The following is an 18,235-nucleotide window of genomic DNA, read 5'->3' on the forward strand; positions in this document are numbered from 1 at the left end:
CGAGAGAGGCAGTAACAGTTTGAAATCGACGAGTAAATTCGACCTCTGAAAGGGAAGGAACGGGATCTGGAAGTTGATTAACCGTTGCAAGAACAGTTGATAATTGCTCGGAGAACACATTCAGTTTCAATTGAAGGGCTTGAAGCCGGGAATCCTGGGAATCGATTGAGGCAGAAACATTCTCAAGTCTGTTGAAAAACTCCTCCTGTGTTTGAGTTTTAGTCGACAGTTCCTGCAAAAGATGGTCCTTGGACTTAAGTAAATCAGAGAGATGTAAATTTTCCTTAGAAAGGCCCTCCGTGGAAGCCAAGGAAGCCTCCAGGGAGGAAATGGAACACTCCAGATGAGAAATATGGTCGACCTGTTGCTGAATGACACGATCACGATCAGCGAGCTCCAAAGTAGCCCGGTCCAAATTTAACGACACCTCCTTCAACAGCACGGAAGAAGACTCCAAACTCTGGATTTGGTCATCTTTCTGAGCTAGCTCTTGATCCTTTTGAGCCAGATCTGCAGTTAAAAGAGGAAGTTGGACAACAGCAGTATCCATATACCGCCTGAGGGTATCACAATTAGCCTCAACCTGTTTGAGGCCAGTACGAAGAAGGTGAACATGCCTAGAAGCATGGTTATACTGGCTATTTAAATTTAGAAACAAGGTCTCAATATGGTCCAACGCTTGTAAGACCAAGTGCACATCCTCCCGTGACAAACGACGTCTAGTTTCAAGTTGCTGACAAGCGTCCCTATACTGTTTAAACTCATCAAACAGCTTGAATAATCTGGGGAAATCACTAAGCTTCCCACAGCACTGGTCGCAAGAAGATTCTTTGGCCACAGTAGATTCTGGGGTCAGCAAAGGGGGAACAACACCCTTTGAGAGAGCTTCAAACAGCTCAGAAGGAGATAAGGTATCAAAAGACAAAGCAGTAGAGTCAGCCATTCTGTAAATTTCACTATAGAAAACCAAAAAAGGAGATTTTGTACAAATGACAAATTTGAAAAATCGCCGCTAGGGGGCGCCACCTATGCCAAAAGAAAGAGAATGAATCAATCAACTTAGAAATCAATTTTGAGACCAATCGGGCCAATAGATAAAAAGTTATGGGATTTTGAAATTTCCGTTAAAATATGACAAATTTTGCCGGATGAAAAACCGGTTTTACAAAAAAAAACTCTCTAACTCAGGAACCAGTTGACAAAAACGGCTAAAACTTGGAGGGTACATAAAAAAGTATGTCTAGTTTGAGATGCAGGCCCCGAACAGAAGTTTCGGGACACCAGAAGAGAGAAAAAACCGAACTTAGAAACTTACCACCAGGGGGAGCTGTGAACCCCTGGAGATGAAAGAGAATAAAAAGATAAGATGAATGATACTAAGATGGAGACTATACACCCCATACAAGCTGAGATAAAGCAAAAAGAAAAATAGAGCCCAAAATAGCCCAAAAACCATTCAGACCACCCCCAGGGACAGAGAAAACAATAAATCCAAAAACATACCTGTAAGAAAGCACTATAATGGTAAAATTCACTGCAAAATACAAATTTCTAAAATGGTGTTCCTAATATTTTGCTCTAAAGATACATAAACAAACTAATTTAGCATAGAAATGTTGGTTATAAGCTAATCCCATAGCGTTTCAATAGCGTTAAACTTTAATGGCGGCCCCCTATGGAAGCTGCCATGTTTTTTCCCAAAGTGCAATTCAAAAGAAAGTGGTAACTAAGCAACAAACCCGTTCTAAAAGTTAGGAAACCCCAAGAATATTATAACATGTGCTTCACTAGCTTTCCCTCCAGAATGGCAAAGAAAGAATTTCATTGGTCCCTAGATCGAGGAAGACAAGATGGCCATGTCTAAAACAACAACAAGTAACTAAGCCTTTAGTAAAGTGAATTAAATTTGGAATTTCGTTTTTCATCCATAAAAGGACTAAAAATCACAAATAAAATGTCCCAAACACACCAAAAGACTCCCCCAAAATTCCGCAACACGATCGCTAAAATTAGAAAGTCCACTACACCCTAGATAAGGTGTATTTGACCATAACAGAAAAATTCAACTGTCAGTGAAGAGACACAATAATAAGTGGCATCCATCTTGTAATGGCGTTTTAACGTTAGAGAAATAGGCTGCATAGAATTTAGAAAAAACGTTTAGCATTGCGCCATCCCTTCACTGGCAGCAAAACAAATGGATTCTTTACACTCACCCCACAAAACACTATATAGGACATAACTTTTTAGTACTGGGGGGGATGGTTAACAGCACAAAATTATAGATAAATCCTAGAACGGTAATTAGCACGTCTGAACTCATTGAAAGTCTCCACTGTAAGTTCCTACTAATTATACAAGTGTAGGAAAGCAAATGAAAAATTTACATATGAACATATATACATAACAGCATGTTATCAGGTTATCAGGTTAAATTATTCTCCGCCAATGAGGTAATATTCATGTAAGAGCCTTACCAATGCGTGAACGGATACGGAATCAAATGCTGCCTGGACGTCGATATAAGTAACAGTGATTTCCGAACCGTGCTCAAATGCCTCGAGGATCTTGGTAGTGGAGCTAACTAGATTTGTAGCGGTGGATCTTGACCGGGTGGCATAGTGGATCTGCGGTGGCTGATGTGGCATTATTTGGGTGGTTAACGTTTTCAGAAAAGATTTCTCAAATAGTTTTAATAGGCTTGATGCAGAAGAAATAGGACGGAAGTGACTGGGCTGAGAAGCAGAGCATATTTTTGGCAGCGGTCTTACTAGATAGACGTGCCATATAGCAGGGAAGAATTTTTGATGAAGGATTTTGTTGAATAACGACAGAATGGATCAACAATAAATGTACTGAGGCATTTCAGCATAAACTGATGTATGTTTAACATTTTGTTTAAGATTTATGTTGTATGTTTAAAATTTTCGCTTCATTAAATAGGAATTTGACTTTCATTGACGGCATGAAAAGCCAATTCCGATGCGGATGCGCGGATCGAAGCAGCGTGTTGTTTCACGCTTAAATCTAAAGTACACTGACTCGACCCTTGCTATGGTGAATCGCACTGACTACAAGAAATATTGTATACAAGATCATTTACTTGTACTGAGAAAGAAGGAAGAAGTGTCATTTCTCAATATATTATGGAGCTTCCCCATAAAGCTGGCTACAGTTTTCAATTCTGTATCTTTAAAGGATTTATTGAGTTTCTTATACCATTTTTCGACGTATAGTAGAGGAAAAGAATTTTTATTTATTTTATTAATAGGTATCATATGTTCTGACTTATTTTTAGCTTGTAATCTGAATTTGATTAATATTTGGAGAGCATTCTACGCAAAAGATTGAGGTAATCTCTTAATATTTTAAATATATTGTTACAACGTAGAAGTTATTGAGCCTTGTAGCCATGTGTTTTATTTTTTTTTTTTAAGTAAAAACCTCTCACTCACAGGGTACGTAGACCATAGATAATGGCTCGAAATCTGAGATTACATTCACACTTTTCTCTCCAATGTACTCACAGGGTACATCCCCTAAAGAATTCCTCAATAATCGAGAGCTAAAGATTCTGTAATAATTGTAAGGAAAGTAGAAGAGAATTTTTGAAGTTTAACATAAGAAACGCACTTTGGGTGAATGGAATGTATCTAATTATATTAAGGGAGGCAGCGAAGGAAAGAAGCAAACCCTTAACCATAAATATGAGAGCATCCTTGGATTCATGACATGTTTCCGCACTGGACTGGATAGGTGCGAATGTATCCCCAATTCTCAAAGCTGGATCAAAGAGTGAATGGTTATAAACTGTTCTGCCAAATTGCGTGAAAATTCCTGAGTACAAATCCCAATGCGGCGAAAAAAATCTGTTGGGGTTTCTCTCAACGTAGCTGAGTTAGTCAATCTCAGACGTGGGTATATATATATATTTTTTTTTCTTCTCCAAAGCGTGTATTTTTTTTCCAGCAAATAACAAACAGAGCTAGGAATACATACAGGTAAACATAACATAATAAAACCTCAGACTTACTCGCTCTGAGCCCTAACACATTAAACACATTAACTTCTATTTTCTTAGAAGCTATTATTAAGCAATTAGCGTTTTTCTTAGCGAAAATTAATAGTACTTTCTCGCTTTTCTCTCCAATTATCATTGGCATATGTTACATTTCTTTTTTCTCGAGTCTGATTTCTTTATCTGCATGGGGAAAATAATTACTTTTAAACATACCTTGTACACAAAAATGCATCCTTCCCATTCTGGCTTATGCTTCCGAAATCTGGTCTGGTGCTCCTCAAGTAACCGTAAAGAAATTCCTTGCTCTAGCATATTGGATTCTTAGATGACTCAATAGTAAGCTTCGATTTCCCCATACAATATACAGGCAACAGCTTTATGAAAACTTAAAAACAAAGCCTTTGCAAAAGATGATCAACGAGTCTGGAGTCATACTCCTTTCAAAGTTAATTACTTCTACATGCTTAGCCAATATAATAGCTGTTCAAAATTAACTAACCAAACTTAGCCAATATAATAGCTGCTCCCAAGAGAGAAAATTCAAAAAACAAACAATTCAAATCCAACCTCTCAAGGCTCAAACAAATGGATAGAATGTTCCCCAATGCATTCCTTCACCTCATAAATCATCACAACATTGATTGCAAAAAGTTAATCAACTCTGAAGCCTACAGGAGTCAGAAATCCGATAAAATTAAAAGAAATAAAAACAGCAGCCTGCTTCAACCTAGTAACTGCAACCAAAAGACAAATGTGCTTTTCTGCAATTTTTTTTTTTTTTTTTTTGCCCCTAGCCATGTGCTGTAATGGGCTTGCTGTATTTGCAATAAGTGAATATTTATTTATTTCCCTAGCCAAATCACATTCCATACACTCTCATTCGCTTTGCAGTGGGACAGGCTTTCATTAGTTTGTGGTTTTGGTTTGCCAGAAAAATGACAGCAAAAGAATCCGACAAATAGTGCACCAAAACGTTTTAACGGAACTAAAGGAAACATCAGCTGAAAGTTGCCACTTGTTTATGTAGAAGGTATTATGTCAAGAGCTCGCAGGTTTAAATAGCATAAAAGATTTTTATAAGAAGAGAGAATGCAGATGACAATGAAAGACCAGACCGTTCGGTATCCATGAAAACTAATGAAACTATGAACCAGGTAAGGACATTGATTATTTGTGAATACTAAAAGATAGTCAATTGAACGTAAGACAAAACAATCGCCCACACCAAAAGAGGCAAGAATGTAGTTTGGAATGTTACTAACTTTTTCTTATTAGTTGCTGAACCCCTAAAGTGTCAGCGCAAGTACCACAACAGTTTATAATATCCATCCTGCCCACATCGGCTGGAAACTGCTCGGTTTTGAATACTGTCAGTAATTCAAGGAACTTTTACGTATTTTTATTTATTTTTTTTTTCACAACGTCATTGAGTTATTTGGTGTCAGGAGTGGATAGCAAGTTCTTTCCTCGGCAAATCATGTGTTTGGTCCAGCAAAACAGGAAAACCAGCCAGAAAACTTAGATATTACTTGAGCAGCATGGTGCATAGGTAAATCATATTATTTGGAGATAACAGAGCATTGAAACTTACGTTGGATTAAATAGTGGAGCCTAACGTGTCGTCGTATTTTCTTCTCGCTTCTTCACTGACAGCAAAGACAATAAGTAAGGTTTTTTTTTTTAAGAAATTAAATTTAGAAATTTAATTTTTAGCAAATTAATTCTACTAGAGTTGTTAAGAAATTAGAATTCCATAATAATAACCGTTTATGTACGTACTGGCTTTGTAGTCACTGAAAAAGTGGTAAGAAAATACCAGAAAATTTTTTACTCTATTATGCACATATTACCTAAACAGGAAATGAACATTAAAGCAACATAGGTTTCAATGCTTTATTATGTTCAAATGACCAGAGACCAGTTCAGAGGTTCATATGACCATAGAGCGTACGCAATTTATATACATAGATACACATAGGTAGATGTGATCGTTCTTGCGTGGCCCAAATATAACTTTTGTTTTTTGAAATCCCTGAAATTCCGTGATTCTAGTGAATAATGGATCGATATCAAGGACTCTTACGGGCAGAGGACACTGGGATTTTTACAACAAAATCTGGCTCAACTAGTATCATACTCTCCCCTGAATAATGATCCCTGAGGAATGTGCCATCAGATCAAGATGTCCTACCAAAGTATGGTCATTTGGACTCATAAAGCACTGATAAGAAATTTAGAGACACTTAGCGCTGTAAATTATAGAAGCCAATGTCTTTCATCCAACCACTGATTTTCCCATTATTACATCCACTGGAGCCAGTAACAAGCAACAACAACGTCTAAGTTAGTTAAAATTGTTATTTCGGTAACGAGGTTAAAAGCTAAGCTTTGCTCGCATGGGAGCACAGTTGGCGCAACAACCATCCTCTCACTCCGGTTGGAAAAGACTCGAGTTTGAAACCTTTCAATGACGCAAAGAAATTTTATCAGTTTTTCAAAACGTGGAAGAGCAAAATTGCAAGTCGACCACGGTACACACGCAATTCACAGACATTATATACAGCGCCATATGGCCTAAGTCCTGAAGCATCTAAAACTCTACAACCGGCGCCAAATACGTTAACTACGTTGTCTGTCACTAAGATAACGCTGGTGGATCACTCTAATTGTTTGCGGACTCATGTACATGACATTGGTCGGCATTTGTAATACACCGACAGGAACATGTAACTATTTCTGATGGAGGGTCATTTTCTTGAAAATCGGAATGTCCATTCTCATCTGGATACTCAATCAGAGCAATGTGTTAATTAATAATAAATCTGATAATACAGTGTTATGTAGTGTTTTCCTGAAGCTACTAAATTTCTATTCCTAATTCAGTAATACCAACATGTCACTATTTCTGATGGACCGGTCAACTCTGGATTACTGGGATGTCCCTTCTCATCTGGCTACTCAGTCTACGTGAAGATGCTTAATGATAGCACTGTGTTATATGATAATACGCCTGCTAACATATATTTAAGAAGACAAGACCACATATCTTTAATACGTTTGATCATCTTCTAATCTTTCTTGCATATCACAAATACAGTATATGGTCTATGACTGAGTGTTTCGCTGTAAATTTCTCCAAAACATCTCCTAATTCTGTAAAATCTAATATCTGCTCTGCCATGAATTATAATTACCACACGTATTCTAGTGCCTCTAAACGTTTTTCAAACTTACAGCACTCTGAAGGCGTTTCTTACTGTTTAACGCCGTCCAAAAATTAGACTACTCACGTTATAAAACAATCTTTTATTAAACAATAAGACATATTACAGAAACTATTATAAAAATTAAATATCAGAGAATATCAGTAAATTATAAAGAAAACAAATTAAATCTTAGAAATTAATAAAATACATACACAAGATGGAAGCTGACACTAAATTATCAATAAGAAACATAAAAAGGGAAGGGTTTTTAAAATGGTAAATTCCTAGTAAATAAGAAAAAGAACAATAATATTATTATTAGTTATAATGAAAAGTGTTTTGCCTCAAATAAAGAAATTTTTGTGATAAATGAATCATTAAGTTTGATGCAAAAACTATAACTCATGCGAGGACACAAAACAAATGCATTTTGGAGGGACTTTTATTCAGAATGGAGTTTCCTATGCTGGGACAAGCTGGACACCTGAGAAAATGCTTTGCCGCACATTGCACATGTAAATGGTTTTTCTCTGGTGTGGACTCTGATGTGCACAGAGAGAGTGGAAAAGTGTGAAAAGGTTTTCCAGCAAAATTCACACGAGAAAGGCTTCTCACCTGTGTGGATTCTCGTGTGACTCACACAATTTTCTCGATGTGAAAATGCCTTGTGACAGAATTCACAAGAATAGGGCTTTTCCTTAGAATGCACTCTGCTGTGATTTCTCAAATTGAATGAGCTATTAAATATCTTTGTGCATTTGTCACAAGAAAAGGGCCTTTCCCCAGTGTGGATATGTCTGTGCTTTGACAGATCAGTTGACGTCGATAAGAATTTTCCACAATATCCGCATGTGAAAGGCTTCTCTTCGGTGTGAGTTCTGAGATGTCTTAAAAGGGATGACTTTACGGAGAATTTTCGATCACAAATATCACATTGAAAAGGCTTCTCACCAGAGTGAATCCTCATGTGGCATACAAGGTCACAGTTTTGTGAAAATCTTTTATCATAAATGTCACAAGAAAAAGGCTTTCCCCAGTGTGGATTCTTTTGTGAACAATGAGACTGGATGAACGGCTGAATTTCTTCCCACAAGTTTCACAAGTGAAAGGCCTCCTCTTATTGCTGTGAATATCCTCATGTTGGCGAAGGTGTGATGATTTACGAAATGCTTTGTCGCAAGTTGCACATCTGAAGATATTCTGGCCACAATGAATTTTCGTGTACTGACGAAGAGACGAAAGCTTAGAAAATATCTTCCCACAATGCTCGCAGATGACATGACTCCCTTTTTTATCAGCCATCGTAGTAATCAACGGCGTTCCTAATTATCCATCTGAAAAGATCAAAGGCTATTTTATAATACATAGAAAACACTAAATTAATTGGTAATTAGAATTAATTTTTGAATATTTGTGATCCTCGGTAAGAAGAAAAGTGCAGCGGAACGTCATGCTGTTCACTCATCTAAGAAATATTAAATAATACGATGGGCTATTCATTCACTACTTTGATTACATATTCATAAACACAAAAAAAGTTCGCCTTCACCGAATGCCGTGCACAAATGACACGCTGCACAGCTTCAGAATGAGGTTGTAGCTAGATTTACACAATGCGTGTGGAACTGGTTTCAGTGATGATTTCTGAAAGGTGCAAATGATTTCTGACTTTGCAATACTCTTTTCAGATGTCCGGTTTTGATGTGTTACATGTTTTGCAGATATTCATATGGAACAGCGTCAAAAGCTTTCGTGAAATCCAAGAATACAATCTCAATTTTTTTTTTTTTTTTTTTGTTGCCTTCAATTCCATTGTGATTACGTCATTGTATTTATTAAGGTGAGACTGACGAAATCTTCTCCTAACAGTTCCATGCTCTCATTACCATATAACTAATTTCCTGTTAAGATAGTATTTTATTTATTCTTTAAACACTGACTCCATTATCTTCTGTGGAAGAGAAATCAAGTTGACTCCTCTTCGTCCTTTCATATGCTTTATGAATAGTGGAGACGTTTGCACAACTCTAAGGTCTGTAGAGACTTCCCGTGAATTCAAGGATAATCCCAAGGACCTGAGGTTCACTGGTCTGTTTTGTTCTTGGTATTATTATAAATGGATAAATTGTTTGAGCCTCGAGTACCTTAGCTTTTAGCTTCTCGTCTACTACCGTCTCAGATATCACAAAATTATCTTATTCTGACAGTTATAATTAGATATAATTCTAATTTTAACTGTCAGTATCTCCTTTCTTCAAAACTGACAATGACAGTGGATATCAGTTGACCATGGAACATCCTTTGGAGTGATGAAACCCACTTCTGCTTAAATGGACAAGTGAATAGGCACAACTGTCGCATTTGGGCAACAGAAAACCCTCGATTTATCCAAGAGGTCCCGTTGCATTTGAATGTGACCTAAATCCTCACATGGTGTGGATTTACGACACAATCATCATTGGGCTATAATTTTTTGAAGGTAACACCGACTGGACTCCGCACCTGTTCCGTCACTGGACAGCGATTTTATGAAATGTTGGCAAATTTCACAATACTAGAGCTGCAACAATGTGGGTGCCTTCAGAATACCATATTCATGCAAGATGGTGCGCCACCCTCACATCCACCTCTTTCAAACACTGAGCAGTCTCTTGCGCTCAACACATAACGCCCTTCTACGAGCCAGGGACGTACTCAGGGAGGGGCAGAGGAGCATATGCCCTCCCTTATCCATGCGTATATTTTTCTAAGTACATCTAAAAAAACCTCAAAAACCTGGCCGTCATCGTTCCCCCTTACGATGATACCTGGATACGGTAATGCAGTCTGAGCCCACGTGGAGTAGCACAGTTGGCAGAATCGCTGTTGTGCGAAGACCGGAATTCAAATCGGTGAACGAGGCAAAGAATTTTTATCTATCTTTTACACAACGTGGCTGAGTTAGTCAGTCACAGGCAAGGATAGCATGGTTTTCCTCCCAGAAACTAGAAATTTTTAAGTCCAGCAAATAGCAAATGGACTACAGAACACACAATTTACAAACAAAATGTATATGGAGCAATATGGAGTAAGTTGCTGTTGCGCCTAGAACCCTCCAACAAACGCTTCCACAATGCGTTATGCATCCATTTTTCCTTCAGAAGCAAGCATTAAGCAATTTCCTTTTTCTTAGCCAATATTAAGAATACTTCCTGTTTTTTGCCTCAAAATACAGGTCATAACATGCAAATACATGTAACAACTATGCAGTAATGCAAAATCTGATGCTTTGGACAACTGAATTTATCCTTCTGATAAGTAATGATTTTTAATTTTATTTCTAGAACTGATTTATGAACTGCATTTAATTAAATAATACGGATTTTGTATACACCGAAATTTTAGTAATCTTTCCTCAGGGGCTCACATCTGGTGAGTACATGGGTTTGACACACCCATGGTCTTGAGCTGAATATCATCATTCTTCTCTTTCTTGGTAATTCCCCTCTCTCTCTCTCTCTCTCTCTCTCTCTCTCTCTCTCTCAGGTTAACTCAGGAAATATGTTGTGTGGACATGTGTTTTTGTAAGCAGCGACTCCTAGAACGTGCGTTCATCTCCACCTCGTATCTCTGTGAAGGACATTACCACTGTACAAGGGACAAAAGTGTGAGTAGTGTAGGTTTGTGAGTGTTCTGGCCACTTGGCTACCCAAAAGCATCAGTCACCTGGACAGATGATTCTGGGTACTGGTCCACACCAAGGGAAGGTGGGCCAGATTTCTCTGGAGGCTCACTCGAAAGAGGAAAAAACAATTCCTGTAGTGCAAAAAATAAAAAAATAAATAAAATAAATAATAATAATAATAAAAATTAAAAAAAATAAATAAATTCTCCATGATGAAAAAATATATAAATAAATAAAAATAAAATAAATAAATACAATAATAATAACACGTATCCCTTCGTACTTAAATCAATGTGTATATAGCTACATTCTGATTATTAGTGCTTTTCCCGCAGGACCCTTGAAAAAAAGGTGGTCCCACCGAAGAAAGACTGAAAGGGGTGTCTTATAATACGTTAATCGGCAAGAGTGGGATGTGCGATATAAAGTTAGTTACAAATTATAGTCATTTGGTATTTTATTATTATTTTAAGTAATACAAAATGTCAGTGTTATAATTAATTATTTAATTATAATATTATTTTTATAATCAAATTTTTATATAGCAACCAAGTAATGCACGCAACTCACACACAATATGATGTCGCCTCACAGTCTTAGCAATGGCCGTGTCTGTAACTCAACATGTATGGCGTCGGTTAAGACTAATGGGAGACAATGGCGACAGGTGCGAACGGTGATATTTCGGCAACCCACCCCTGAAAATAGCCAAAAAAATCTCACCTCAGGTGCTCCACAAGAAGAAAACCCGATGGTAAAACTTGAGCCAGTTGCAGCGTTCACAGTTCGTAGCTTTGTCCAAATAATCAGTAGCGATGCGCACGCGTGTCAACACTCAATCACGCCCACGTGGTGAATCTCAGAAAGGCAGAGACAGTGAACGCCGCGCATGCTCAGTTAAGTCGGAGCTGAGAGCAACTTGCTATGTGGCCGTGAGGCGCGACGCTAATGTAAATTACGAAAATTCTGAGCTTGAAGCGTTATTCCATCCAGTGCAGGATGAAGGCCTCTGTAGCAACTTTCCAGTTCCTTGTGTTTCGTGCAATGGCCATCCATTTACTTCCCACTAACTCGTGAATTTCATCTGTCCATCTCCGTTGTTGACTTTCAGGTTTTCTTTTAGCTCCTCTTGGGTACAATTCTGTTATTTTCTTAGTCCATCTGTCCTCACTTCGAGCTATGTGTCCCGTCTAAATCCGTTTCAACTCTTTAGTTTTGATAAGAATGTCCTTTACTTGTGTTTGCTGCCTTGTCTTTTAATCCATGTGTTATTTGGCTGAATAAGATTAATTTAATTTTTAAATCTTATCGAACATCTGATTCATTCCATTCTTCACTTTGCAATTTTCGGCTTTTCTTCCATTCTTTTGGTGAGTGCCCAAGTTTCACTTCCATAAGTCATGGAGGGGAGTATACATTGGTTCATTATTTTACCTCTAACTGGGATATTGCTACTCAGTACGTCACTGTATTTCCTGACTGCGAAATTTATTCTTCTCTTGACTTGCAGCCATTTATCATATCACTAATGACTTGTCCAAGATAAGTATATGAATCTCCCTTTTCAATTACTTCTCCTTCAATGATTATATCCCTTTCTGTGGCATACTTGTTCATCATTACTTTTGTTTTAGCCATATTAATCTTTAGTCCAAAATCCTTACTAACTGTGCATAACTGATTAAGATTTTCCTCTAATTCTTTGGATCGTGGCTTATGACCACAATGCCAACTGCAAATCGTAAATGGTTTAGGTACTCTCCATTCACATTGACTCCTTTCTGCAACCAGTCTAATCTTCTGAAAGCTTCCTCAAGGGCAGCAGTAAACAACTTCGGGGATATTGTTTCTCGCTATCGAACTGCATTTTAAAACATTGTTTCATTCAGGCATACACAAATTGAAATAAAACAAGTGACAAGATCGATAATACAATATTTTAATTAGAAGTTTGCTCACAATCTACATTTCTGTAGTATAAAAAAAGTATTTTAACAAGGAAAATCTTCAGCTGATAAAATTAACAACTCTTTACTAAAATAATTTAATAAGAACTACGCCCTTCCAATTTGATTACTTTTACTGTCTAAAACTCATTTTGAAAATGAGACAAAAGTCGAATTCCAAAACATATATTTTAAATAACTAATAATTACATATAATGTTATAACCTATAAAAATAAAACAAATGAATACAGTTCAACTAAAAGAAATTAAAACATAAAAGAAAGGTTTGTTTTTAATAATTTATTAAAACTTACTCTTTCAATGTAGAAACGAAACAACTGAATGACAAAATTTGAATTACACTTTTATTTCTTTTAACCTGCGACTACTGCGGCGAGCCGTGGAGAATAAACCACTGGAGGATAAGCCAACTGGTTAGCACTGGGGAACAAACCAAAAAGCTCAGTGAGGTGACATCACAATACTCAAAGAGGTAACTACCATTAGGGGTAAAGGGAAGGGTTATTGCTTCCTTAAAGGCGACTACGATGGACTGAGACAGTATTTAAATTCTATACAGTGGGACCAACTGATGATGTTACCAACAGCAAATTCAAAATGGGAAGCATTCAAAGAACTTATCTTGGAAGCTACTAGGCTTTACATACCAACTAAGAAATATTGTTCAAGGTTTAGGCCAAAATGGATGTCAGATGAACTAATGAGGCATATGGCAGAGAAGAAAAATGCATGGGATACTTACAAATTAACACATGACACAGAAGCCTATGATAGATACAAGTTGATATGCAACCAAGTTACAAAGGAGGTTAGGCAGGCGAAGGCAGATTACGAGAAATCGTTGGCAAGGGATGCAAAGAAAAACAGCAAAGAGTTCTTTACTTATGTAAACTCTAGAAGGAAGGGGATGAATCAGATTGGTCCACTTGATATTGATGGGTCAACTGTTGATGATTCTGCTCAGGTGGCTAACAAACTAAATGAGTATTTTGCATCTACATTCATCCATGAGGAGTTATTCAGCGAGGGGAATGCCAGAGGTGTATTCAACTCTAGCAGTAAGCTACAGAATCTTGAAATAACTGGGAGTAAAGTGGAGGAGAAACTGTTGAAGATAAACACAAGAAAGGCACCCGGGGTTGATGGGATCTATCCAGTTATATTAAAGGAGGCAGCAAAGGAAGTAAGCAAACCCTTAGCCATAATTATGAGAGCTTCCTTGGACTCAGGGGAGGTACCCATAGACTGGAAATGTGCAAATGTGACCCCAATTCACAAAGGAGGATCAAAGGCTGACACAAGTAATTATAGACCTGTGAGCTTAACTTCTGTTCCAGGAAAATTAATGGAGGCACTGGTTAAAGAAGCACTGCAGGATCATTTAGACAAGACTTCAGTTATAGCTCGGACACAGTATGGTTTTGTTAAGGGGAAGTCTTGCCTGACCAACTTGATTGGATACTATGATGCAGTCACAAAAGAACTGGATGCAGGGAATAGCTTTGATATTATATACTTGGATCTTAGAAAGGCTTTTGATACTGTTGCACATGGAAGACTGCTACGCAAATTGCAGCAGTGTGACATTGGAGCCAAATTGCTGCTATGGATAAAGGGGTGGTTGAGGGGAAGAAGACAGAGAGTGGTAATCAATGGACACTGCTCATCGTGGACTAATGTTATTAGTGGAGTCCCTCAGGGCTCAGTGTTGGGTCCATTATTGTTTTCTGTATTTATAAATGATATTGATGATGGTATATCAAGCTTAATGTCCAAGTTTGCAGACAATACAAAGGTTGGCAGGGGTGTCAAGGACACTACTGACACTATGCTGCTGCAACAGGATCTGGAAAGGTTGAGCAGATGGGCTGAGAGGTGGCAAATGAAGTTTAACATTGACAAATGTAAAGTACTACACATGTGAAACAGCAACCCCAGAGCAACGTATCAACTCTGTGGTACTACACTGACAGTAGTAGAGAATGAAAGGGACTTGGGGGTGGTTGTGCAGGCAGATATGAAGTTCTCTGAGCAGTGCAGACGGGCTGCAAGAGTAGCTCATTGTCAATGATATACAGGAATTTTTCCAGCAGGGATAAGGAGGTGATTATTCCCTTGTATAAGGCAATGGTCAGGCCACACCTAGAGTACTGTACACAGGTCTGGAGGCCTCATTTCAAGAAGGATGTAGAGCTGCTGGAAGGAGTACAGAAAAGGGCAACAAGATTAGTGAATGGAACAAAGGGGTGCTCTTACGAAGAAAGGCATAAGTTTTGCAAATTACAGTGTCTGGAGACTAGGCACCAGCGAGGTGATCTGATAGAGGTGTATAAAGCCTTGAATGGTTTGAGCATGCTCAATGCTGATGGGATTCTTCCTCTAGCTCAGAATAATCACCTGAGAGGGCATAAATTCAAATTGAGGAAAGACAGATGTAGGATAGACGTGCGGAAATTTGCCTTTAGCCAGCGGGTGGTTGGTTGGTGGAACAGACTTCCATCCCTTGTAGTGGAGGTTGATAGCCTAAATAAGTTTAAGGCTCAGCTGGACAGGTATTTTGAACGAACAGAGGGGTGAAGTGGGTTTTTTTTTTTTTGGCTGATGCTGTATAAGCTTCTTGCATCAAATGCCTCTACTAATGCTAATGCTAACGCTCCATACTTTATAGAAATTTGTAATTGGAGTTTCTCTGTTATTTTCGAAATTTGTAAAACTGTTCCTCCCTGATATTTTTTCCTTAAGTAATTATAAATCCCGAATATATAATTTTTTTACCTCACAAAATCACAAACATTTCAATCATGAGTAGCAGGTACAAAGATAATGCAGTATTTCTTTTAATAAAATTTTTATTTTAAACAAAGAACACAAGTTGACCAGAAGATATTATCCGTGTCGGGATATACCTTTATCTTTTGACTGACTATAGAAAGCAGTTGACTAGCATGACTTCTCGGTATGTGGGATATGTGGCTGCATACATCTTACGTTCCACTTACATTGTAGAACAGTAATCCCTTTAACCCTTAATTTGCGCTTTCTAATTGCCTAAATTGCCCAAAGGCCAGAGGTGGAAACAAAGCATGCAAAGTTAAGTCTCTTGTAATCAATTCGTTATATGGAAATGTTCTTCGATCTACAGAAACTATTTTAACTGTAATTACCAAAAGGAATTAAAAAAAATCGCTATGAAGAAGTTCGTTAAATACAGGTCCGACTGTAATTAAATCAAAAATGAAGCAATTTTAAAATATATAATTGGTCGGATGCGTCATTAAAATGATGCACCTGGGGCAGGTGCCCCGCTCGCCCCACCCTAGTTCCGGCTCTGTCTGCACTGGGTTGGTTTGCAGGCTGGTTCTGGTGGTTTGGAAGAGGTTGTATCTTGGTTACTCCTCTGGACAAGTGGCCTATTTTCTTTTTAAAAAGATGAAAATGTTGCGGGTGGAACTGGATTCCCTGTTTTCTAGTGATGGCTGAGGCTCCAAATATTTTTATGAGAAAAGCTTCTTTTCTCGTAAAAATATTTAAGGAAATTCAAAGAAGCTTTTCTCATAAAAATATTTGAAGCCTCAGCCATCAATAGAAAACAGAGTCCAATTTAACCCGCAATATTTTCTTGAGAAAAAAAAGACAAAAAGAAATCGAATTAATTCATTCTGCTCTAAAACAAAACCAAGTTGACAAAACAGAAGAAACATAGAAACCGTTGTTATTATTGGGTGAAAAAAGGAAAACTATCTTGTGAGCTCCTCTGACCATGCGGTCAGAGGAGTCTTGAAATCTGTTGCTAATATGAAAGCGAAAGCATCTAGTAGTGGATGTAATCCTCCATAAATTTATGCAGAATCTGTCTCACAGCTTTCAAATTCCATAAAAGCTCGTATGCCAGTTGAAGAGACTGCAATGTTGATTGGCGTTCTACCGGTGCTCCCTTCTTTCGTCGATTTCTCCTTTGTGATAATGGCCTCACTCCAAAGAACGAATTGTGATTTTTCCAACTGACGACAGTCTTTTTGTTGCAAACCCGAGATGGGTAGGACATACTGCTGGCTCCCATCTAGGTGCGGGGTTGCTGGCACTCACCACAGTGCGGGATGTACAGGTACTATGCAAATTACACAGGGGCGCTTTTCCTTACTTCGCCTAAACTAGTGTAGATTAATTCTCCCCTGTCAAACCATCCAAATTCATTCCCCTTTCAATCCTCTCTTCTTCTTCTTGCTTTCTTCTCTTTTTTTTTTTTAACCTAGTCTCCGTCAGGAAGCTCAGGCAACCCTGGAGGCCAGCCAGAGTATAAATGGCAGCCTGTCTGAACCTCCCTGTGGTGGTCGCGGGCAACGCAGGATTCCCCTAGGGGCCCTGCGGCCAAGCAGCCAGGGTCAGAACAAAGAACATAGTACAGTACTGCTCTGACATAAACTAGACATTTTTCTTTTTCTGGCTTTATCGGATTCTGTAATTCTTCACAAAGTACCATTACACAGATGTGGGAAACCACCGGTGGCTCTTTACACAAAACACTGTGCCTCTATGACGACAGTCTTTCTTATTTATCTGAATCTGAAGAATGATTTATGGATGGCAATTTCACCGTGGCTCCTCGTAATTTTCAACAACTTTACATCATCAGAATTTTGGTTAAAAAGTTTCCATTACTGCAGTGTATTACAGCGAAAAACGCAATGGACATATGAACATATGCTTCGCATGATTAGAGATGAGGGTCTTTCCCGCAATATGCGTCCTGTTCCCACTGCACTTCACGTTGATTTTGAACAGTCCGTCATTAACGCTATTAAAAGTGTTTTAGGTGGTCATGTTGCTGTTCGTGGATGCTTTTACCATTTATGCCAGAATACCCATCGCTAAATCTCTAGTTTTAGAAGACTCCAAGTTTAGTTTGTTTTGCCGTACGTTAAACAGTCTTCCTCTCCTTCCCCTTTCTGATGTTTCTCGTGGTCTGGATTTTTTAAGAATTATGCCTGCTGCAACTGTTGATCTGGTGGATTCTATTGATTGCACGTTCGTTAGTGGCAGTTTCAGACGAGTAGTACTTCCTACAGGTTTGTAAAATTTCTGCTCTTTTCCCTCCAATGCTTTGGAATGTGTATGATTATACTCATGCTGATGAGGGAAGAACTAACAACCAATGCGATAGTTGAAATCATCGTTTTTCAAAATTCGTGTTGCGCTCTCACCTCTCCATTTGGTCCATTACCCAGAAGATGCGATGGAGATGGTGGTAGATGAAACAATGATGGAGGTCATCGCCTCTTACCAAACTTTTTGGCATGTAGCACACTGCATACGTTGAATTTAAAATCTGATGCCTTCATCTATTCAGTTGTCTCTTTTTATCCACGTGTAGATTTG

The sequence above is a fragment of the Mastigoproctus giganteus genome, chromosome 1, assembly GCF_048544385.1.
Source record: "Mastigoproctus giganteus isolate SK-2022 chromosome 1, ASM4854438v1, whole genome shotgun sequence".
Classification (NCBI taxonomy): Eukaryota; Metazoa; Arthropoda; class Arachnida; order Uropygi; family Thelyphonidae; genus Mastigoproctus; species Mastigoproctus giganteus.